This window comes from Mustela lutreola, chromosome 5 (assembly GCF_030435805.1).
Source record: "Mustela lutreola isolate mMusLut2 chromosome 5, mMusLut2.pri, whole genome shotgun sequence".
Classification (NCBI taxonomy): domain Eukaryota; kingdom Metazoa; phylum Chordata; class Mammalia; order Carnivora; family Mustelidae; genus Mustela; species Mustela lutreola.
The window spans coordinates 159,683,915-159,707,933 of NC_081294.1; the positions used below are offsets into that span (position 1 = coordinate 159,683,915).

Consider the following 24,019-nt stretch of genomic DNA (forward strand, 5'->3'; position numbering starts at 1 on the left):
TACTTTTATTAATGTGATGTATCACATTGTTTGATTTGTGAATGTTGACCAATTCTTTCATCCCAGTAATAAGTCCCACCTGGTCGTGGTGAATAGTTCTTTAAATATACTGTAAGATCCTATTGACCAATATCTTGATGAGTATGTTGACAGCCATGTTAATCAGAAGTATTGGTCTGTATTTCTCTTTTTCAGTGGGCTTTTTGCCTGGTTTATGGAGCAAAGTAATGCTGGCCTCATAGAACAAGTTTGGAAGTGTTCCTTCCATTTCAAATTTTTGAACCAACTTCAGTAGAATTGTTATTATTTCTTCTTTAAATGTTTGATAGAATTCCCCTGGGAAGCCATCCATCCCTGAGCTCTTGGTTTTGGGGGAGGCTTGATTTCTGTTTCAATTACCTTGCTGGTTATGAATCTGTTCAGATTATCTATTTCTTCTTGTTTCAGTTTTGGTAGTTTATAAATTTCCAAGAATGCATCTATTTCTTCCAAATTGCCTAATTTGTTACCATATAGTTGATGATAATAAGTTCTAATAATTGCCTCTATTTCCTTTCCATTTTATTAATTTGGGTCTTCCTCTCTTTTAGTTTATATAAGTCTAGCCAAAGGTTTATTGAACTTATTAATTTTTTCAAAGAACAATCTTCTAATTACATTTTTTTTACTATTCTTCTGGTTTCTATTTCATGGATTTCTGCTCTAATCTGTATTATTCCTACGCACCTTCTTGGTTTAGGCTTTATTCAGTGTTCTGACTCCAGGTCGTTTAGGTTTAAGGGAAGCTTGTGTATTTGAGATTTTTCTGTGTTTTTTTTTTTTTTTTTTTTTTTTTGAGAGAAGATCCTATTGCAATGCACTTCCCTCTTATGATGGTTTTGCTGTATCCCTATGGTATTGAACAGTTCTGTTTTCTTTTTCATTTGTTTTGATGAATTAGTTTAATACTTCTTGAATTCCCTGGTTGACCAATTCATTGCTTAGTGGGATGCTATTTAACCTCCAGGTGTTTCGGTTCCTTCTAAATTTCCTCTTGTGATCGAGTTCAAATTTCATAGCATTGTGGTCTTAAAATATGAAGGGAATTATGGCAATCTGTTTGTACCAGTTGAGACCTGATTTGTGACCCAACATATGATCTATCCTGGAGAATGTTCCATATTCACTTGAGAAGAATGAGTGTTCCTTTCCTTTGGAATGGAATGCTCTCATATATTTGTGAAGTCCACCCAGTCCACTGTGTCATTTAAAGCCCTTATTTCCTTACTGGCCTTCTATTTAGATGGTCTGTCCATAGCTGTGAGAGGGGTGATGAAATCCAATACTATTAATGTGTTATCAATTTGGTTTTCTTTTTTTACATTAGTTATTATATGTTTGATATAATTGGCTGCACCCAAATTAAGAAAATAAATATTTATAATGGTCTTTCATTCTTGTTGGGTAAATACTTTATGTATGATATCATGTCCCTCTTCATCTCTTACTGCAGTCTTTGTTTTAAAGTCAAATTTTCCTGACATGAGAATTATTATCCCAGGTTTCTATTGAGGTATATTAGCATGGTAAATTGTTCTCCAACCCCTCATTTTCAGTCTGCAGGTGTCTTTTGGTCTAAAATGACTCTGTTCTAGACAGCATATGGATGGATCTTGCTTTTTTATCCAGACTGATTCCTTTGTCTTTTAATTGGAGAATTTAACCCTTTTACATTCAGAGTAATTATTGAAATATATGAATTGAGTTGCATTGTATTACATGAAAGTCCATGTATCTGTAGATTATTTCTTTCTGGTCTATGTTACTATTGGGATCTTTCTTCACTGAATCATGTCTGGGTGCTGCCCTAATATCTTTTTTGGGATGCCACCATCCCACAGAATGTTGTTTGCTCACAGGAACAGGTTCCATTCTTTTTCAGCCTGCTCAAAAAAGAGTAATTACCAACCATACCATCTTGAGCTTTATGATTACCCAAGCTGAGAACCCCTCTTGAGCTCGCAGACCCTAACCTGCTTCCCTGCTCCACAACTGGGGCATTCTACTACTTAAGACATCCCCATTCACTCCATGACTCTTTGGATCCTGGGAGACCACAATGCCTCTCCCAGAATTCTGCTATTTCATTTTCAGTTCACCTTTCAGAAAGGGATATCTCTCCCTACGGCAGATTTCTAAGGGTTTTGATTTTGTGTTTCTGTGTCATACCACTTTCCTAATACCAGCTTGTGGAGGGTCCCTCCCACATCTGTTTATCTCCTGATATCTCCCCCACAGATACACAACTTCCTAAGTCCTGCCTTCTAAAAAGCAGTTAGTTTTCTGCTTGTATACATATCTATATATCTATATATCTATATATCTATATATCTATATATCTATCATCTATCTATCTATCTATATATTCTTACATATTAGGTTGATTACATGGGTGTTCAAAATGGTTTCATAGATATCCTTCAGGGGGCCAATTGAAATGAGGTGCCCTACTCCTCCACCATCATGCCCTAGAAATTCAATGTATTTTTTTTTTTTTATTTCTTCTTTTATTTCCTTTTTTAACTGTTCATTGTTTAGTAACATGTTGTTTAATCTCTTAGCATTTAGGGTCTTTCAAAAATTGTTTTTTCTTCTGTTTCACTTCAATTTTTGTAGTTCTATGGTCAGAAAATATGCATGGCATGATCTCAATAATTTTGTATTTGTTGAGGCCTGATTTGTAACCTAGCATGTGTTCTATTTTGAAGGATGTGTCACGTGTACTTAAAAAGACTGTGTTTCAGGATAGAGTGTTTCAAGTTTATCTGTTAAGTCCATTGGACTAGTGTTTAATTCAAAGCCATTTTAACTTGGAGATTTTTTGTTTAGGTGATCTGTTCATTGTTGTAAGTGGAGTTTTAACGTTCCATACTAATACTATATTATTATCAGTAAGTCCCTTTATGGTTATTATATGTCTTATATTTCTGTGTGTCCCTATGTTGGGTGCTGAAGTACTTACAATTGTTAGATCTTCTTGTTGGATTCTCCCATTTATGAGTATAGAATGTCCTCTGACTTTTGTTATAGTCTTAAAAAAATCTAATATGTCAAGAGTGCCTGGGTGGCTCCACTGGATAAGCAACCAAATCTTGAATTTTCTCAGATCTTGATTGCCTGGGTCATGAGATCAAGCCCCATGTCAGGCTCCTCAAACAGTGGAGATTCTGTTTGAAATTCTATTTCTCCCTTTGTCTTTTCTCCTGCTTATGTGCTCCTCTCTCTCAAATGAATGAATGAATGAATGAATGAATGAACAAACAAACAAACAAATAAATACATAAGTAGTAAAATCTTTAAAAATAAATTAAGAAAATTAAGTCTAGTGTCTCAGATATGTTATAAGTATTGGTAGTCCAGCTTTCCTTGTTGTCCATTTGCATGATAAATGGTTCTCCATCCCCTCACTTTAAACCTATAGGTGTGTTCAGTTCTAAAATTAGTATGTTGTAGGCAGCATATAGATGGACAGTTTTTGGTCCATTCTGACACCCAATGTCCTTTGATTAGAACGTTTACTCTATGAGCATTCAGAGTAATTATTGAAATATACATATTAGTGCCATTTTATCTGTTATTTTTTCATTGTATCTGGAGATTTTCTCTGATCTCTTCTTGTTTTCATCACTTTTTGTCTTTCCCTTCTGGTCAAAGTGTCTCCTTTAATATTTATTGCAGTGCTGGTTGAGTGGTGATAACCTCCTTTAGCTTTTTTTTTTTTTTTTTTTTTTTTGGTCTGGGAAATTATTCATGTCTCCTTCCATTTTAAATAATATCCTTGTTGGATAGAATATTCTTGTGTACAGATTTTCCCATTCAGCAATTAGAGTATGCCATGTCACATCCTTCTGACTTGAGAAGTTCCTCTTAAGAAATCTGCAGCTATTTGTGGCAACTCATAGTGTTGGGCTAGACAATGTTTAATAAACACATGCTTCCCTGGATGAGGCTAGTTGAAGGCAAAGAATGTGTATCTGGAAAACTGGGTCCCCTTTCAGGCTTCTTGACTGAAAAGAGCCGGATCCTCATTGCAGCTCAATGCCCTCATCCACGGAGTAAATGCTTGACTTGGGAGAAACATTTGACTTTAGACGTCACACACTCCCTGTGTGCATGACTGTCCTGGTTATTGAAACTTCACAATCCTACTTTTCTTATTCCCTCATTGTACTGTTAACATTTACAACAAATGTGGATGCAAAGCATGGTTCAAAACCTTTCGCCAATAGAGAGTCTGGTCCCCAGACCCACGCCTTTCTCTTACTAAGGTGTTTGGAGTCATCTTTTCATTCACCACCTCAGAGTTTGCTAGCCAAACCCAACGGCTATCCTTATGGGTCCCTTCTTGTAAGTTGTGGACTTTTTTTTTTTTTTTTGTATTACTGATTTTAAGAAAATTTTCTTTCCTTTTTTTTAATTTTTTTTTTTTTTTAGCATCACTGTATTTCTTAAGTTTTATTGCAATAGGTATTGGTGTTGGCCTGTTACTATTTTTGTTTTGTTTTGTTTTAATGTTGCTGTTTTGTTTTGTTTTTAATTTGTTTGTTTTGTTGTTGTTTGTTTGATTGATTGATTTGGGGGGAGTTTTCTGTGCCTCCTTTATCTCGATGTCTGTTTCCTTCTACAGATTCGTATAGTTTTCAGGTATTATTTCCTTCAATAAATTTTCTGTGTCCATTTCTCTCTCTTTTACTTTTGGGAGTCCTATTATCCAAATATTATATTTGATGGAATCTTTGAGTTCCCTAAGGTCATTCTTTTCTTGCTTATTCTTTGTTCTCTGTTCTGTTCAGCTTCAATATACTCCATTATATTGTTTTCTAAGTCACTTGTTCCTTACTTGGTTTCTTCCAGCCTTGTGTTCATTGCATAAGCTTGTTGCTAACCTCAGTTACTGAGCTTTCATTTGTGACTGATACATTTTTAACACTTTGACCTCTGTGGTGATGGTATCCCTGAATCATTTCATTCTTTTTTCTACCCAATATATATTCTATGACTGTTCCTTTAAACTCTCCATCATGTATGTTACTTAAATTTATTTCACTAAAATCTCTGGATATGACTTCTCTATGTTAGAAAAGTCCATTATGTTTCCTGCTTCTGAGAATAATGATTTTATTAAGAAGATGTCATATAGTTTCCAAGGCATGATGTTTCAAGCAATATTTTTTTTGGGGGGGGGGTGCTATTCTATCCTTCAGGCCATTAATCTGCAAAGGTGCTCCTTGACTACTGTGGGCAGTTTTTGTCCCTGGCCTTAAAGATGTGACTTTTAACTGGGGGTTCTCTGGTCTGCTTATGAAAGAATCTTCATACCAGTTCCATCAGAACTGAGCCCCTGCAGAACTCTGATAGGAGCACTGGTATGGACAGGGGTTTGTGGTATTCTTCTGGGAGAGGGACCCACTGTGCTGGGACTGAGGCAAGCTTGATTAAGAGTGGAGTCCCTACAGAGCACAGGTGTGTGGTACTTGGCACAAGCAAGATAAGCAACATGTAAGGGTGCTGCACTGCTTCCTGTGAAAGGCTCTGTGATTATAATAAAGAGAGGGGAGAAAAATGGCACAAGCCTGGTCCCTGTCACCAGAGAAGCATCTACTGGAATGCTTTCTTTCAGGAACTTGCTCTAAGTGGAAATAATTTCTCCACTGTGTGTTCCAGGCATTCCTCAAATGTCTGTTCTCATGTTACCTGTCCCTTGGCTGTTTGCTTGCCTTCTGTCCAAAAATAGGGCAGTGTTCTCCTGGCTCTATCCCATCTGATCCCACTGATGTTTAAAAGTCCAATCTTTAAGCCCCACTGGTTGCAGGAACTCACAAATATTAGCCCCTCTCATTTCACCACTCAGTGAATTATTGGTAATGTTCTTCTTATGAATTCCATTTTGTGACTCCTGTCTCTCTTGTCTTCTACTATAAACAGGGCTCCCTCCCCTCTGCAGAAACTGTGATCCCTTTCTACTCCATACCATGTCTCCACACTTCCTAATTTTTTTGATGTGGCATCTTCTCTTCCTTTAGTTGTGGAATTTGTTCTGTCAGCCTTCAGGTTGATTTCTGAATTATTAAAATGATTTGATATTTATCAGTTTTGTTCCTGGGAGGAGATGATCTTAGTATCCTCCTACTCCTTTGCCATCTTCCAGTTCCGTTCTCAACTTTATTTTTAAACAAAAAAATTTCCAGAATACAGAATCTATGTTATTGTTGTTGTGATTTGTTGTTTTTTAACCTTTCAGCACATCATATATTTCACTTCAGTCTTTTCTTGCTGGCATGTTTTCTGAGAAATCAGAAGCAATTCTTATCTTTGGTCATATTTATGTAATGTCCCTTCCCCCAGCTTCTTTAAGGACTATTTTTACCTTTATTTTTTAAATTTGATTATTAACATATGGTATTATTTGTTTCAGAGGCAGAATTTAATGATTCATTGACTGCATACAACACCCAGTGCTCATTTCATTAAGTGCCCTCCTTAATTCCCATCAGCCAGATACCCTATTGCCCACCCACCTTCCTTCCAACAACTCTCAGTTTGTTTCCTATAGTTAAGTGTCTCTTATACTTTATCTCTCTCTCTCTGTTTTTGTATTATTTGATTTTTCCTTCTCTTCCTCTATGTTTATGTTTCATTCTTAAATTCCACATATGAACGAAATCATATGCTATTTGTCTTTCTCTGACTTCTTTTACTTAGCAAAATACCATCCATTTCCATCCACGTCATTGTAATAAGCATTTTTAAATTATATGTCTAGGATTTTTAATAAAGGGGAGAAAAGATTGCGGGGAAGTAGGAGGAGGCGCCGTTTCAACCTGTACCCTAAAGTGAGCTGATTACCTACTAAAGAACTCCGATCACCCATGAAATCAGCCTGAGATCAGAATTCTACATGTCTGGATCTCTACAGGGGCAGAAGACACCAGTGGGCAGGTAAAGCAGAGTGGGAATGTCAGACTGATATCGGAAGATAAACAAAAGTGGGAGGGAGCCACCAGAGGTGACCTATTAGAAAGTAATACCCCTAATATGAGAGTGCGCTGCATCTGGGGACCAGAATTAACTTGGAGACTGGTTGAAAGCAGTGAGAAAGAGCAAAGGATCGTAGTGGGGGGTGGAAATTGTGGGAATCAGGGTGGCTAGAAACAGGGGCTCAAGTCCCTGGACCCAGGATAGCATGCCCTGGTGCTGAGCCAGAGAGAGTGTGGTGGACAAACCAGGTCTTGGTGCCTGAGCCACCAGCATGCCCGATAACGCATGGGGTCTGGCTCTTGTGAGGAGCTGGGAGCCTCGCCAGATGGCAGAACGCTGAGCCATGCTACAGAGACTGAGACACGCACGCCACTCACCCTCCACTGAGAGAGGTGTGTGAAGGCCCAGCCCAGCACCTTACACCACGCCATTGTTTCAGAGCCTGAGACATGTGCAACCCACACTCTCTCCTGAGAGATGTGTGTTCAAGCCCAACACTCTTAGACACAGGAAGATCAGGCACTACCATCCTGGGCCAGCGAGAAAATCTCAGTGCGTGATCACTGCTTGGAAACTCTCTGGTGGTCTGGAGCTGCCCAGACAACCACCGCTGCCATGGTTATGAGTACAAGCAGAAGATTCTGCATCTCCAGGGACTGGAACTCAGAACCTGCTCTGCCACCGGTCAAGGGGGAATTAATATGGGCTTTGCAGCACCCAAAGGGGACCAGGATGAGGCTTCTTTCTCTCTGAGAGGGAGGTCAGGGTGCAGTATGCTTTCCCATAAAATTACAAAAGCCATCAAAAGTGGTCAAGGCGATAGAAAAAAAAAAAGTGAACAAACATAAAAACCTCCAGAGAACAAAAACCGGAAAAAAACAGGTTTCCTCAGAGCCCAACCCCTTAGGGGGGCGGAGAGATTTAACTCAGGAAACATCATTGACTGAAAAACCACGTGGCAGGTCCCTCCCCCCGAAACCAACCAAGAAAGAAAATGAAAAAAAAAAAAAAAAAGACTACAAGGCAGAAACCACCACAAATTCATAGGACAACGTTTATTTTTACCTCGGTCCCACTATTCTCGCACATTATTTTTTTAAATTTATATTTTGTTTATTTTCAGCATAACAGTATTCATTATTTTTGCACCACACCCAGTGCTCCTTGTAATCTGTGCCCTCTATAATACCCACCACCAGGTACCCCAAACTCTCACCCCCACCACCACTTCAAATCCCTCAGATTGTTTTTCAGACTCCTTAGTTTCTCATGATTCACCTCCCCTTCCAATTTACCCCAACTCCCTTCTCCTCTCTAACTCCCCATGTCCTCCATGCTATTTGTTATGCTCCACAAATAAGTGAAACCACATGATAATTGACTCTCTCTCCTTGAATTATTTCACTCAGCATAATCTCTTCCAGTCTCATACATGTTGCTACAAAAGTTGGGTATTCATCCTTTCTGATGGAGGCATAATACTCCATCGTGTATAGGGATCACATCATCCTTATCCATTCATCCATTGAATGGCATCTTGGTTCTTTCCACAGTTTGGTGACCATGGCCATGGCTGCTATAAACATTGGGGTACAGATGGCCCTTCTTTTCACTACATCTCTATCTTTCAGGTAAACACATGGCCCTTCTTTTCACTACATCTCTATCTTTCAGGTAAATACCTCGTAGTGCAATTGAAGGGTCATAGGGAAGTTCTATTTTTAATTTCTTGAGGAATCTCCACACTGTTCTCCAAAGAGGCTGCACCAACATGCATTCCCACCAACAGTGCAAGAGAACTCCCCTTTCTCCACATCGCCTCCAACACAATGTTGTTTCCTGTCTTGCTAATTTTGGCCATTCTAAATGGTGTAAAGTGATAGCTCAATGTGGTTTTATTTTGAATATCCCTGACGGCTAGTGATGATGAACATCTTTTCATGTGTCTGATAGCCATTTGGATGTCTTGATTGGAGAAGTGTCTGTTTATATCTTCTGCCCATTTTTTGATATGATTGTCTGTTTTGTGTGTGTTGAGTTTGAGGAGTTCTTTATAGATCCTGGATATCAACCTTTTGTCTGTACTGTTATTTGCAAATATCTTCTCCCATTCCGTGGGTTGCCTCTTTGTTTTCTAGACTATTTTCTCTGCTATACAAAAGCTTTTGATTTCGAGGAAGTCCCAAAAGTTTATTTTCACTTTTGTTTCCTTTGCCTTAGGAGACATATCTTGAAAGAAGTTGCTGTGGCTGATATCGAAGAGATTACTGTCTATATTCTGTCTATGATTCTGATGGACTCCTGTCTCACATTGAGGTCTTATCCATTTTAAGTTTATCTTTGTGTATGGTGTAAGAGAATGGTCAAGTTTTATCTTCTACATATAGCTGCCCAGTTTTCCCAGCACCATTTATTGAAGAGACTGTCTTTTTTCCATTGTATATTTTTTCCCGTTTTGTCGAAGATTATTTGACCATAGAGTTTAGGGTCCATATCTGGGCTCTCTACTCTGTTCCACTGGTCTATGTGTTTGTTTTTATGCCAGTATCATGCTGTCTTGGTGATCACAGCATTGTAGTAAAGCTTGAAATCAGGTAATGATATGCCGCCAGTTTTATTTTTGTTTTTCAAAATTTCCTTAGTGATTCGGGGTCTCATCTGATTCCATACAAATTTTAGGATTATTTGTTTCAGCTCTTTGAAGAATAGCAGTGGAATTTTTATCGAAACAGCATTAAAAGTGTAGATTGCTATAGGCAGTATAGGCATTTTAACAATGGTTATCCTTCGGATTCAAAAGCATGGAATGGTCTTCCACCTTTTTGTATCTTAAATTTCTTTCATGAGTGTTCGGTAGTTCCTCGAATACAGATCCTTTACCACTTTGGTTAGGTTTATTTCCAGAAATCTTATGGTTCTCTGTGCTATAGAAAATGGAATTGATTCTCTAATTTCCCTTTATGTATTTTCATTGTTATTGTATAAGAAAGCCACTGATTTCTTTACATTGACTTTGTATCCTGACACGTTGCTGAACTGCTGTATGAGATCAAGTAGTTGGGGGTGGAGTCTTTTGGGTTTTCCATATAAAGAATGATGTCCTCTGTGAAGAGGGAGAGTTTGACTTCTTCATTGCCAATTTGGATACCTTTCTTTTCTCTTTGTTGTCTGATTGCTGTAGCTATGAATTCTAATACTATGTTGAACAAGATTGGTGAGAGTGGGCATCCTTGTCTTGTTCCTGGCTGCAAGCTTTTTCCCATTGAGGACGATATTTGCTGTGGGTTTTTCATAGATAGATTTGATGAGGTTCAGGAATGTTCCTTCTATTACTATACTTTGAAGCATTTTAATCAGGAACGGATGCTGGATTTTGTAAAATGCTTTTTCTGCATCGATTGAGAGGACCATCTGTTTCTTCTCTCTTCTCATATTAATTTGTTCTATCACATTGATAGATTTGTGAATGTTGAACCATCATTGTAGCCCAGGGATGAATCCCACCTGGTCATGGTGGATAATCTTTTTAATGTGCTGTTGGATCCTGCTTGCTAGGATCTTGTTGAGAATCTTAGCATCCATATTCATCAGTGATATTGGTATGAAATTCTCCTTTTTGGTAGGGTCTTTGTCTGGTTTAGGGATCAGGGTAATGCTGGCTTCATAGAAAGAGTCTGGAAGTTTTTCTTCTGCTTAAATTTTTTGAAACAACTTCAGGAGAATAGGTGTTATTCCTTCTTTGAAAGTTTGGTTGAATTCCCCAGGGAATCCGTCAGGTACTGGGCTCTTGTTTTTTTGGGGAGGTTTTTGATCAATATTGTTACTAGATATTGGTCTATTCAGGATTTAATCAATGTCATTACTAGATATTGGTCTATTAAGTTTGTCAGTGTCTTCCTGGTTCAATTTTGGGAGTTTATGGCTTTCCAGAAATGCGTCCATTTCATCTAGGTTGCTTAGCTTATTGGCACAACTGTTGATAATAACTTCTGATGATTTTTTCTACTTCCTTGGTGTTCGTTGTCATCTCTTTCTTTTAATTCATAATTTCATGAATTTGGGCTTTCTTTTCCATTGGATTATTGTGGCCACTGGTTTATCAATCTTATTGATTCTTTCAAAAAACCAGCTTCTATTTTCATTGATACATTGTACTGTATCTCTGGTTTCAACCTCATAGATCTCAGCTCTAATCTCGATGATTTCTCTTCTTATGTGTGGAGGTGGTTTGATTTGTTGTTGATTCTCCATTTTTTTAATAGCTGCTGAGTCCTGGATTTTTCAATTTTTTTGAGTAAGGCTTGGGTGTCTATGTATTTCCCCCCTAGGTCCGCCTTTGCTGTATCCCATAGGTTTTGGATGCAGTGTCTTCATTCTCATTGGTTTCCATGAATTGTTTAAGTTCTTCTTTGATCTCCTGGTTGATCCAAGAATTCATAAGCAAGGTGGTCTTTAGCTTTCAGATGTTTGAGTTCTGTCGGAACTTTTCCTTATGATTGAGCTCCAGTTTCAAAGCATTGTGATCTGAGGATGCTCAGGAAACAATCTCAGTCTTTTGGTATCAGTTGAGTCCTGATTCGTGACTCAGTATGTGATCTATTCTGGAGAAGGTTCCATGTGCACTTGAGAAGAATGAGTATTCTGTTGTGTTAGGGTGGAATGTTCTGTATATATCTATGATGTCCATCTGGTCCAATGTGTCATTCAGTGCTCTTGTTTCCGATTGATTTTATGCTTTAATGATCTGTCTATTTCTGAGAGAGGCATGTTAAGATCTCCTACGATTTGTGTATTCGTATCAATATGACTCTTTATCTTGGATAACAGTTTTCTTATGTAATTGGCTGCTCCAATATTGGGGGCATAGATATTTACAATTGTTAGATCATCTTGGTGGATAGTCCCTTTATGGATTATGTAGTGTCCTTCTGTATCTCTGACTACAGTCTTTAGTTTAAAATATAATTTTTCTGATATGAGAATCACTACACCAACCTTCTTTTGAGGCCCATTGGCATGAAAGATGCTTCCCCATCCCTTCACTTTCAGTCTGGGTGTATGTTTCGGTTCAAAATGGATCTCTTGTAGACAACATATGGATGGGTCCTGTTGTTATATCCAATCTGCAACCCTGCCTTTGCTGTTTTATGGGAACGTTTAGGCTTCACATTGGGAGTGATTATTGATAGATAGGTTTTTATTGGCATCGTTTTGCTTTTGAAGTTTTTCTTTCCTTAGATTTTCTCTATATTTCTGTTCAGTGCTATTCTTGGGATTTTTCCTCTTTTATAGAACCCCCTTAATATTTCCTGTAGTGTAGGCTTGGTGGTTGCATAGCCTTTTAAGCCTTGCCGGTCCTGGAAACTCTTTATCTTTCCATCCATTTTGAAGGTCAATCTTGCTGGATAAAGTATGTTTGGCTGCATGTTCTTCTCATTTAGTGCCCTGAATATATCGTCCAGATTTTTCTGGCTTGCCAGGTCTCTGTGGACAGGTCTGACGTTATTCTGATGGGCTGTCCTCTGTAAGTAAGGAGACTCTTTGTCCTAGTGACTTTCAAGAGAATATACCTACAATTATAATTCCTCAATTTGACTATCAGGTTCCAAGATGGGTTTTTTTTTTTTTTTTTTTTTTTTGGAATCTATAATCTTGGATGGAGACCATTTAGCCTCTAGTACATGAGCGCTCGTTATATTCGCGAGATTGGGAAAATGTTCATGAAGAACTTGTTCCACCATATTTTCTAGATTTCTTTCTTTCTCCTCCCCTTCAGTGATTCCAATTATTCTAACGTTGGAACATTTCATGGAATCTTTTATTTTCCTGATTCTATTATCGTGTTTTCTAAGCTGTTTGTTCTAGGATTCCTCCTGATCCTTCCTACCTGTTTGTCCTCCAGATCACTAATTCTATCTTCTTTCTCAGTTATCCTGTTTTGAGAGAATTTAGATGATATTGGAACTCATTGAGAGCATTGTGAAACTCAACCCTGGTAGCTTTTAGCTCTGCCCTAACATTGAGAAGATCCTGTCTGGTCACTTTCAGCTTGGCTGAAAATGACCAATTCCTTTTGGTCATCCATGGTTTTCTCCAACCTAGCTATTGTCTGGGTAATTGTTAGTTTGAATTCTCTTTCCGACATATTGTCTATGTTGATAACCATTAGCTCTGTTGCAGAAGGCCCATTCTCTGTATTTTTCTTCTTTTTGGAATTCCTCCTCCTAGTCCTTTTGGTGAGAGATGGCTGAACGGATGTAGCTGGATTTATCGACTGTGGTGCAGTCAAGGTGCACCCTGGAACAATTCTGAGCAGTTAGGGTTCCCCACCCAAATGAGAGAAAAAATAAATGAAAAAGGAATTTAAAAAAGAGAGAGAGAGATAGGAAAGGAAGGGAAGATGAAAGAGAAGGTTCAGCACAAATGGGCCTCAAGGTAAGGTTTATAAAGTATATAAACAAAAACAGACAAACAAAAATACTGATAAAAGTACATGAAAAGAGAAAATAAATATATATGCAAATAAAGGAAGAACATCGTCAAAAAGACCCCAAGTTTAAGATTTATATACTATCAGGACAAACAAAAACACAGAAACTGTGGTGGAAGAAATAGTTGGGAGAATGGTTATAAATTCTCAGTGTGAGCAAGGAAGTTTGTTTTGATTCTTCCTGGATGTATCTTGATATATTTGTTAATGGACTCACATTTCCTAAGATAAAGGGGTATTAAAAATTGCTGTACCTATAGGGGAATTATTGAAAGGGGAAAGCGGATTACCTTGAAGTTTAACTCTATATGAATATTAGAAAATAAAAATTTAAAAAAGGAATAAACTAGACTAAACTAACTCAAATTAAAAAAAAAACGAAATTCAAAAAATAGAAATGGAAAAGAAAAACACAGGTGTATGTATCAAAAAGTTCAGGTTAGAAGGTTATTATGGAATTTGATGTACTGGAGAGCTCACTGTGATGGTAAATAGGTTAAAAAATTATCTATATAAAAAAAATGAGAAAAGTGGGAATGAGTTAAAAATAATTGTTATCCTATGCAGTAGTGGCAGTTGTTCTATTGTAGTCTCTCTCTTTTTTTTTTTTTTCCTTTCTTGGTTTGTTTCCTGGGGAGGGGCCTGCCACGTGGGTTTTCAGTCAATGATGTTCCCTGAGTTAAGTCCTCCCACCCCTTTCAAGGGGGTGGGCTCTGAGGAAACTGATTTTTATGTTTGTTCAATTTTTTTTCCTCTCACGTTGACCGCTTTTGATGGCTTTTGTAGTTTTAGAGGAAAACAAACTGCACCCTGACCTCCCTCTCAGAGAGAAGTCTCAGTCTGAGTGCAGAGCCCATGTAAGCAGCAGTGGCTGTCTGGGCAACTCCAGACCGCCAGAGAGGTTCCAAGCAGCTATCGCACACTGAGATTTTCCCGATGGCCCAGGCTGGGAGTGCGTGGTCTTTCTGGGTCTAAGAGTGCCTGGCTTGCACGCACCTCTTTCAGGGGAGGCTGTGGATCACCTATGCGTTTCAGGCTCTGAGAACAGGACACAGGTCTGAAAGCACCATGTTGGGCCTTTGAACACCTGTCTCAGGGGAGAGTTTGGGACACGCATCTTAGGCTCTGACACAATGGCGTGGGTCAAAGAGGACTGGCTGGGCCTTTGTGTACCTCTTTCAGGGGAGGATGAGGGGCGCACGCATCTCAGGCTCTATAGCTTGCACGTTCTGTCATCTGGGGAGGCTTCCAGGCCCTCACAGGAGCCAGACTCCACGCATTCTCAGGTGCACTGGTGGCTTAGGGACCAAGACCTGGTTTCTCTGCCGCACTCTCTCTGGCTTAGCACCAGGGGAGGCTGTCCAGGGACTAGGGACTTAAGCCCCTGTCCCTAGCTGCCCCGATTCCCACAATTCCCCCGCCCCCACAATCTTTTGCTCTTTTTGAGTGCTTTCACCAGACTCCAAGTTAATGCTGGTCCCCAGACACAGGGCACTCTCGGATTGGGGTATTACTTTCCAACTGGTCACCTCTGGTAGTTCCCTCCCCCTTTTGTTTATCTTCTGATATCAGTCCACCGTTCCCACTCTGCTTTACCTGCCCACTCGCGTCTTTTGCCCCTGTAGAGATCCAGACATGTGTAACTCTGATGTCAGGTTGATTTCATGGGGGATCGCGGTTCTTTGGTAGGTAATCAGCTCACTTTAAGGTACAGGTTGAAAAGGCATCTCCTCCTACTTCCCCGCCATTTTATCCCCTCCCCTCATTTTTTATATAGATATTTTTTAACCTATTTACCATCACAGTGAGATGTCCAGTACATCAAATTCCATAATAACCTTCTAACCTGAACTTTTTGATACATACATCTGTGTTTTTCTTTTGCATTTCCATTTTTAATTTTTTTCTAACTTTTAGTTTATTCTAGTTTATTCCTTTCTTTATTTTTATTTTCTAATATTCATATAGAGTTAAACTTCAAGGTAATCCCCTTTTCCCAATCAATGCTATGCCTGTAGGTAAACCAATTTTTAATCCCCCTTTATCTTAGGAAAGTTGAGTCCTTTAAAAAAGATAAAAAGATACATCCAGGAAAAATCAAAACAACCTTCCTTGCCCACAGTGAGAATTTGTAACCACTCTCCCAGCTTTTGCTTCCACCACTGTTTCTGTGTTTTTGTTTGTCCTGATAGTATATAAATCTTATACATGGGGTTCTTTTTGAAAGGTTCTTCCTTTATTTGCATATATATATATTTTTTTCTTCTCCTGTCATATATTTTTATCAGTCTTTTTGTTTGTCTGTTTTTGTTTGTATACTTTATAAATCTTACCTTGGTGTCCATTGGGATGAACTTTCTATTTTGTATTCCCTTTTTTTCCCTGTATCTATCTCTTCCTTTTTTCTTTTTTTCTTTTTATTTTCTTTATTCTCTCTTTTGGGTGGGAAATCCTCAATGCTCAGAAGCATTCCAGGGTGCACCTTGACTAAACCATGGTCGATACATCCAGCTACATCCGTTCAGCTGTCACTCACAAAAAGGACTAGGAGAAGGAATGCCCAAGAGAGGGAGAATACAGAGGATGGACCTTCTGCAACAGAACTAATGGCTATCAACATAGACAGTATGTTGGAAAGAGAATTCAGGCTAACAATTATCCAGGCAATAGCTAGGTTGGAGAACACTATGGAAGACCAAATGGAATTGATTAGGGGAGAACTGAAAGTGACCAGGGAGGACGTTCACAATGTTATGACAGAGCAGAAAGCTACAAGGGGTAAGGTTCACAATGCTCTCAATGAGTTCAAATCTAATCTAAATTCTCTCAAAACTAGAGTAACTGAGACAGAAGATAGAATTAGTGATCTGGAGGACAAACACATAAAGAGAAAGGATCAGGAGGAAGCCTGGAACAAACAGCTTAAAAGCCATGAAAACAGAATCAGGGAAATAAATGATGCCATGAAATGTTCCAACGTCAAAATTATTGGAATCCCTGAAGGGGAGGAGAAAGAAAGAAGTCTAGAAGACATAGTGGAACAAAGTCTTCATGAAAAATTTCCCAACCTCGCTCATGGAACTAGCGTTCATGTACTAGAGGCCGAAAGATCTCCACCAAAGATTATAGATTCCAAAAAAATATCAAGGCACCTCAGAGTCAAACTGAGATATCATAATTGTAGATACAATCTCTTGAAAGATGCTAGGGCAAAGAGGCTCCTTACACACAGGGCAAAGCCCATCAGAATAACGTCAGACCTGACCACAGAGACCTGGCAAGCCAGAAAGGGCTGGCAAGATATATTCAGGGCACTAAATGAGAAGAACATGCAGCCAAGAATACTTTATCCAGCAAGACTGACATTCAAAATGGTTGGAGAGATAAATTGTTCCAAGACCAGCAAGGCTTAAAAGACTATGCAACAACCCAGCCAGCACTGCAGGAAATATTAAGGGGGGGGGGTTAAAAAGAGGAAAAATACTAAGAATAACATTGAGCAGAGATACAGAGACAATCTACAGAAATAAAGACTTCTAAGGTAACATGATGTCAGTAAAAACGTATCTCTCCATAATCACTCTCAATGTGAAGTGCCTAAATGCGCCCATAAAATGGCACAGGTTTGCAGATTGGATAAAACGACAGGACCCATCCACATGTTGTCTATAAGATACCCATTTTGAACCTAAAGTTACACCCAGACTGAAAGTGAAGGGATGGAGAAGCACCTTCCATGCCAGTGGGCCTCAAAAGAAGGCTGGTGTAGCGACTCTCATATCAGATAAATCTCTTCCAGCTGAAATGCCAAGTGAATCCTGGGGCTCATTTTCTTTTGTTTGCTAGTTTTCCTTTTCACAGGGCTCACAAATGTGTGTTCCTTTTCAGTGTTTTCAAGAGTTAGATATTGATAGGTAGATAGAATTTTTTTTCTTTTCCAATTCCCCATGGGTTTATGGTTGGTTTCTTTCCTTTAACAAGGTTTGTATTAGTTTTCTAGGGGTGCTATAACAACATACCACAAGCCTAGTGGCTGAAACTACATCAGTGGACAGTGTCACAGTTCTAGAGGCTACAATGTTGTTAGGCCATCCTCCTTTTTTAGGTATTATGGAAGGATATGTTCCAGGCCCCTGTCTAAGCTTGTAGTATTGCCCTGTCTATGGACTTCTTCACATGGCCTTCTGTCTCAGTGCATATCTATGTATCCCAAGTTGCCCTTCTGAGAAGGACACAAGTCCTCCTGAATTAGGGGCCCAACCTACTCAAATATGACCTTATTCTAGCTCTTTACAGCTCCAGGGATCCTATTTCCAAATAAGGTCATGCACGCAGGTGCTGGGGTTTAGAACTGGGATAGTTTATATGCATACACACACACACACACACACACACACACACACACACACACACACATGTGTGTGTGTATGTGTATGAAATATATATATATATATATATATATATGTTCCCTTTTTATTTATTTTTTATTTTTTGTCTAATAATACATTTTTGTGAGGAATCTCAGTCTTACTTCTTTCCTTACAAGGTTATTCACATGATTTGGTGTCTACTGAACCATTCGACCACCTTGACCTCCTCCATCTCCATGAAAGTTTTTGTTACCTAATGTCACGTGCCATCGTTTTTAAAATCAGTTGGCATGTTTTTGGAGTTTACAGGTTTTTTGGCATTGTGTATCTGTATATAGGCTGATGAAGTTGACTTTCATCCTACTCTTTCCTTCTGAATTTGTTTCTTTTTGGGAAAGTAAATTCTCTAGTGTTTTAAAAGAGGGACCTATAAAAGCTAAATGGTTCTTCTTTGTAAGTCTACATTCCTTTTACTCATGGGGTATGTACTTTAAGTGGCCAGAGATTTGGAGGCTGACAGCACTTATCAGCATTTCAAAGACATACAGAAAACAAATGTATCTTTAGAAAGGGATGTAAAAAGGGATGAAGCAAACCAATTGCAAGACAATGGACAAAAATGGAGGGGCTCAGTCATCTCATGAAATGTCAATGGTTTATATATTCTAATGAAAAGATAAAATGTGTTAGATTGTATCCATACCCACATAGACACATAATGGTGTGCTGCTTCTATGAGATACAAAATCAGCTCACCAAGGCAGAAACAAAATTTGGGGCTATTGAACACCTAAAATTGAATAAGTATTCTACAAACCTAGAAGGGGACGTCCAAACGAGTATAAGAAGTGATGGAGGAAACATGGAAGTTTTAACAATGGGATAAAATGAGTGCAAACTGAAGGAAAGATATTCTATGAGAATGTACAAAGTATTAGGATCAGGAAGTGACTGAATCAAAGTCATTGGATATAAGTTAAACATTAAGAAAAATTCATTGGAGTTCTGTGAAATATGAACAAAGTTTGAATCCCATTGAGGAGAGCACCAAACCAAGGACTTCATCTACCCAAAGACTTTATACAGTCTCTAAACAACAAGTCTCCATCCAGAAAACCATCAAAGATGACTAAGGGGTATTTAGGATCTAAATCAATGGGATGTCCAATATGTTAATATGTAATCTATGTTCATAGAACAGGTCATAGAATGGATGATGTAAAGTTTCACTTGACCCCAGCTTGATCAAGAGATTCAATGCAATCCCAGTTTCCTATCTAGCAAGTTCCTGTGTTCTTGGAGAAGCCAATTCTATTTCCACGGAAATGAAAAGGACTAGTTCTTCCCCAGCAAATGGGAAGAATGAATTGAGAGCAAGGGTGAGGTAGAAAGAGAGTGAGAGGAGAATCTGATGGGATTGGGTGTATTACAAAAGGACTATTGAAATGATCAGAGGAAACAGATAACCCCAAAAGGGCCGATTTTGACAAAGTGGTGATAAAGGACGTGAATATCCACCTGGAACAGAAGAGCGTAAAATGCTATTCCAGACTGAGGCAGCCTAAATACGAAAGAGGATATCAGAAGTTTTTTGGAAGATACAACAGGAAAACAGTTTTAGTATCTGGGGGAGGTGGCAGAGATTAGGGAGAGGTAAGTCTCTCCCTTACCAAGTTCCCCTGAAGTTCACTTCCAACCCACAAAGGAAGCCTCCTCATTGTTCCCATCTGTGTATAATGAGGTGGTATGAGCAAAATGCTATAACACCAAAATCGGGAAGAACAAGAAAGGTTTGGAAGTTGGACTCTACTCATTCAAAGTTTCAAAAAATAAAATCTTGCCCACCACATGACAGGACTAAAACTAGGAAAGGCTCTATTGAGCTAAGGAACTGTATACAAATCTAGATAGGATAACTAGAAATCAAGAAAGAAAGGTAGGTCCCTTTAAAACCATGAAAATACTGGAACAGAAATATCCCAAGGAGAAAGCCTTCAGCCAATAATCACATGAAAAGATTCCTAACTTCCTCAGTGATTAAAAAGAGCAAAGGAAAACACAATGTGTTAGTGTTAACAACACACAGAAGGCAGCCCCAAAAAGTGTTGCTTAATCAAACGGATTAAATAGTGAAAAACTGATTTAATCATGGAGTGGGGCACCTGGGTGGCTCCATTGGAAAGCATCTGCTTTCTGCTGGACAGATGCTTTCCTTTGATGCCCTAGAGCCATAAGGGGCAGGGAGGGCCAGGTATGGAACAAAGACAACCCGCACACTGCTACCTTCCAAAAGCTGATGTTTTCTCTTTGGGGAGGAAAGACCAGGACAAGGAAATGGCTCAGATTCAATTTTCCCTTCTTCCTTCCGTCCTGTACACTGCATCTGTCCCTGCCTTTGTAGATCTCCTCTCCAAAACTATCTTCTCTTGCCTCCTGCTCACACAATCACCTCCTAGTAAAGTTGTCCCCATTTTCGATATGAAGGAATATAGGCTCAAGGTGTGAGCCGCTCTCTGGTAATAGCCAACCCAGGGGCCTGATGTTTGTGGAACCCAGGACAGGGTGAGCAGGGTCTGAGCTGATAAACACAGGATGTTTCAAGTGCTAGGATTACACACAAGCAACCCATACCCCACTTACATTTAAGTTACCTGGACTCTACCAGCCTTCACACTGGCTCCCAAAAGCAGCACCCTCAAATTAGCTCATACATCATCCAGCTTATGGATTCAAGCCTCTCCTTTAACAAGTTCCCCTGAATTTCACTTTCAACCAACAAAGGAAGCCTCCTCATTGTTCCCATCTGGGTATAATGAGGTGGTATGAGCAAAATGCTATAACTGAGCTCAGCCCAGGAGCCACAGCTCTAGACTCTACCGCTCCAAAGTCAGTTGGAGTCCATTGGAGACACCAGGTCACTGGAGCCAGCCAGGAATCTCATCTTCCAACTCCATTCTGACCCCCAGTGTCCAATTTATCAGAAAGTCAGCACTGACCCTTGGAAGTGGTTCCAAGACCCTGAAGTCTCCAAGGTGCATCTATTCCCACCTCTCTCACACTGTGCCTTACTCTGTGCAAACACCCATACACATAAAACTCCCAATGTGAATCCCACATATCTACCCAACACCTGCAGTACTTCCTTGGTCATAATAGAGCCCAAGATCTTGGCATCTCATACTATTTTGCCTCCCGCCCTGACCCAAAACCTCGTGACCCAGAGACAGGGAATGGTCTCATGCCTCTGGCCTCACTCTAGCCTGCTTCTTTGATCTTGTCATATTTGTTCTTCCAAGGACTGCCTCACATAGGAACCTTTCATGGAGAAACACCTATTGTTTTGGCCATGGTCTGAAGTCATAACATCAGGGGGAAACCTCAGATTTAGCAAAAATCTGCTGAATTTGTCTCCCCCAATTGCCTTATGAAGAAATACCTATGTACAGACATACTGCTTCTCTATTCCTTCCAATCAGAACGGTACTGTCCTCAACTGCTCTGCTTCGGTTATACAGATCAGTATGTCCAAAACTGTTGATGGGAACAGGCAGGTTATGCTCAGAGGAAACTCTGTATATGCCCCCAACATATTCTTAGAGCCATGGAGACCCCAGAGTCAGGAGAATGTGATGACTCATAAAGGACAGTACTGACTCTAAGACTGGCTGCTCATTGTGCTCACCCAGGGGTTTTTCTTGTAAATTAGCTATAAAGAAATCATAATTTTAAATGGTTTATTTACCTAATATTCAAATTCATAGCACACCACCACTCTTCTAGATGATCACACACTTACCAACTCCCCTTCTGTTCCATAGTGGGTGGGTGCCCATACATTAACCCTTGGGCACTGCGTGTAAGGCAGAAACATCCAGGAAGACCTTCATTTGAATAAAGAAACTCTCCAACTCATGGAGCTGAGCCTGCCTCTCACTGCACTGCTTGGCTTCTTGCTTTAAGGCCTCCACCTGTCTTTTGAGGATGTAACACTACTCCTTCAACTGGAGGATCTCAGTCAAAGACTCCACAGTGTTCAGGGCCTTGATCTCCTCTACAACTTCCTCCCATCACCCCTCTTCATTTCCTGACATATTTTTTTTTTGGCTTTGAAATATAGAAACAAATTTTATTTAAGATCTTAAATACAATTCCTAAAATATCAACTTCTCCAGAAAACCATGGCTACACAATAATGCATTGCCTCTATCAAGTTACAACGTGCATTAGACTCAAATACAAAAACCATGAAACAAATCACCATCCTTCAACAATCTGTGCAAAGATAGAATGCCTAAAAACAACATAGATGGACTTGTAGAGGATGGCCTGTTTTACTTCAAGCACCATTTTAAAAAAAGAGAGAGAGAAAGAGCACAAATGCATGGGTTTTCTAGTATAGACATTAAGTTGAACCTTTGCACTAGGAATCAGGGCATTTTGTCACGGAGCATTAACACATATTAGAAAATTGTGTAGTGTCAAATGGATAGAACCACCAGCTTTCAAGCAATGTTGTCAACTAGGCAATAAAATGTTCTACTGAATGTTTCGTCTTTGTCTAATTACACTGGTAGCAACTTTGAAATGAGAAAAGGAGCTTGCACTCCTTCCATGTTCTGTTTAGAACAAAACAGAAAACAAACTGAAACATAAGCCATGTTATACATTAACAGTTTTAAAGAACATCAATTATACAAGAAAAAGACTAAGAACAAAAAGAGTGTTTACAGATACCAGACGTAACAGTGAGTGGTCAGTAGACCCTCACAGGGCTTTGAGGTGGTACTCAGCCGAAGCCACTTTGTAATGACTGGCAGTAACCAGAGATGCAACATTCTTCGCCAGATATTTTAGGAAAAGATGCAATAGCCTAACAATAATGCAAGGCTCTTCTCATCAAGGGGCCTATATGCCAACATAGCTCTGATTCTTACAAATAATCTCAGTAGGTGTGGGGCTCCATAAACCTGGGACATTGGTGCATCAGGGTGAGCCAAGAGGATTTCTGCATACTGGGGCCTTTCAAATTTGTAGAGCAGCTGAATGCCCAACATCACATTGAAATATTCTTTTATTCCTGACACAAATTCATTAATTGCGTATTCCTTGTTACCAACATTTTCCTGCGACTTTTTGCAATTTGCATGCTCTTCCAGAATGGCATCTACATTTTTCTTAGCAGCAAGTTGAAAGAGCTGCTTCTGCCTGGTAACTAAGTTCCAGTCCTCAACAAGCCATTGTTTTAATTCTTCAGGAATCTTCACTTTAACTTCCATTCTATTCTTAAAGGCCTCCTCACTTTCAACAGTGGGATCAGCCCGGGCCCTTTTCTTCCAAGGTGGCTGGGGTGCATCGCTGGTACTGTCACCATCTCCATTTCCAGGAGTCTTCTGCTTGTTCTTTCTTGTCTTCCTCACAGATCCTGAAGGGGGGTTCTCTGCAGATCGACCTCCCCCATCGGCCCTGGGAGATCCGGTTCCAGATTCTTCTGCTGTGGACCAGCAGTCTTCTTTCCTGAGGAAGCCCCTCTCATCTTACTTCTCTGCATATTGCTTCTCATTCTTTTCTTAAAGTTGTCTTTTTTTGCATATTTTTGTCCATTAGTTTGAGAACCCTGCTTTCTGGAACTCATTCAACCCTGTTTTTATTCCAAGCAATAATCCTCTCCCTTATTTCCCTTCCAAGAACTCCTAGTGTTTTCCCAGATGGAACCTCCTAGATTTCCTGGAATGGTCTGGAAGGATGAGGTTGGGGACACAACCTAGTTTCTGTAATCAGGGATGGTTCTGCAATCAGGATCAGATCTTCTGATCGTTACAATACAGCAAACTTAGTTTTTCTGATGATGGCCTGAAACGAGAATCCAGTTCTTTCCAGCAGCCTATGTGTGATCACTGCCATTCCTCCAACCATTATAGTCCTGACATATGTTTTAATAATAATAAAAAAAAAAGTCTTCAAACGACTGTTCCATCTCCTAGGGCATGGTGTAGTTTTCTTCTGAGAAGAACTTCCCCCAAAATGAATAATACATAGATAGCAGGCCACAAGGACCTGACGCTGATGTGAATCCAAAGTAAGAAGGGACTCAAATGCTCACTTCTCTGCAGTGTTGAAAAGGACACAGTCATAGAGTTTTGGG

The 24,019-nt window shown here is 39.4% G+C and overlaps 1 pseudogene; it reads right to left on the bottom strand.

Annotated features, from left to right (window-relative positions):
• Positions 1-22,510: 22,510 nt before the first annotated feature.
• LOC131831458 (mortality factor 4-like protein 2) lies at positions 22,511-23,792 on the bottom strand (annotated as a pseudogene).
• Positions 23,793-24,019: the final 227 nt, after the last annotated feature.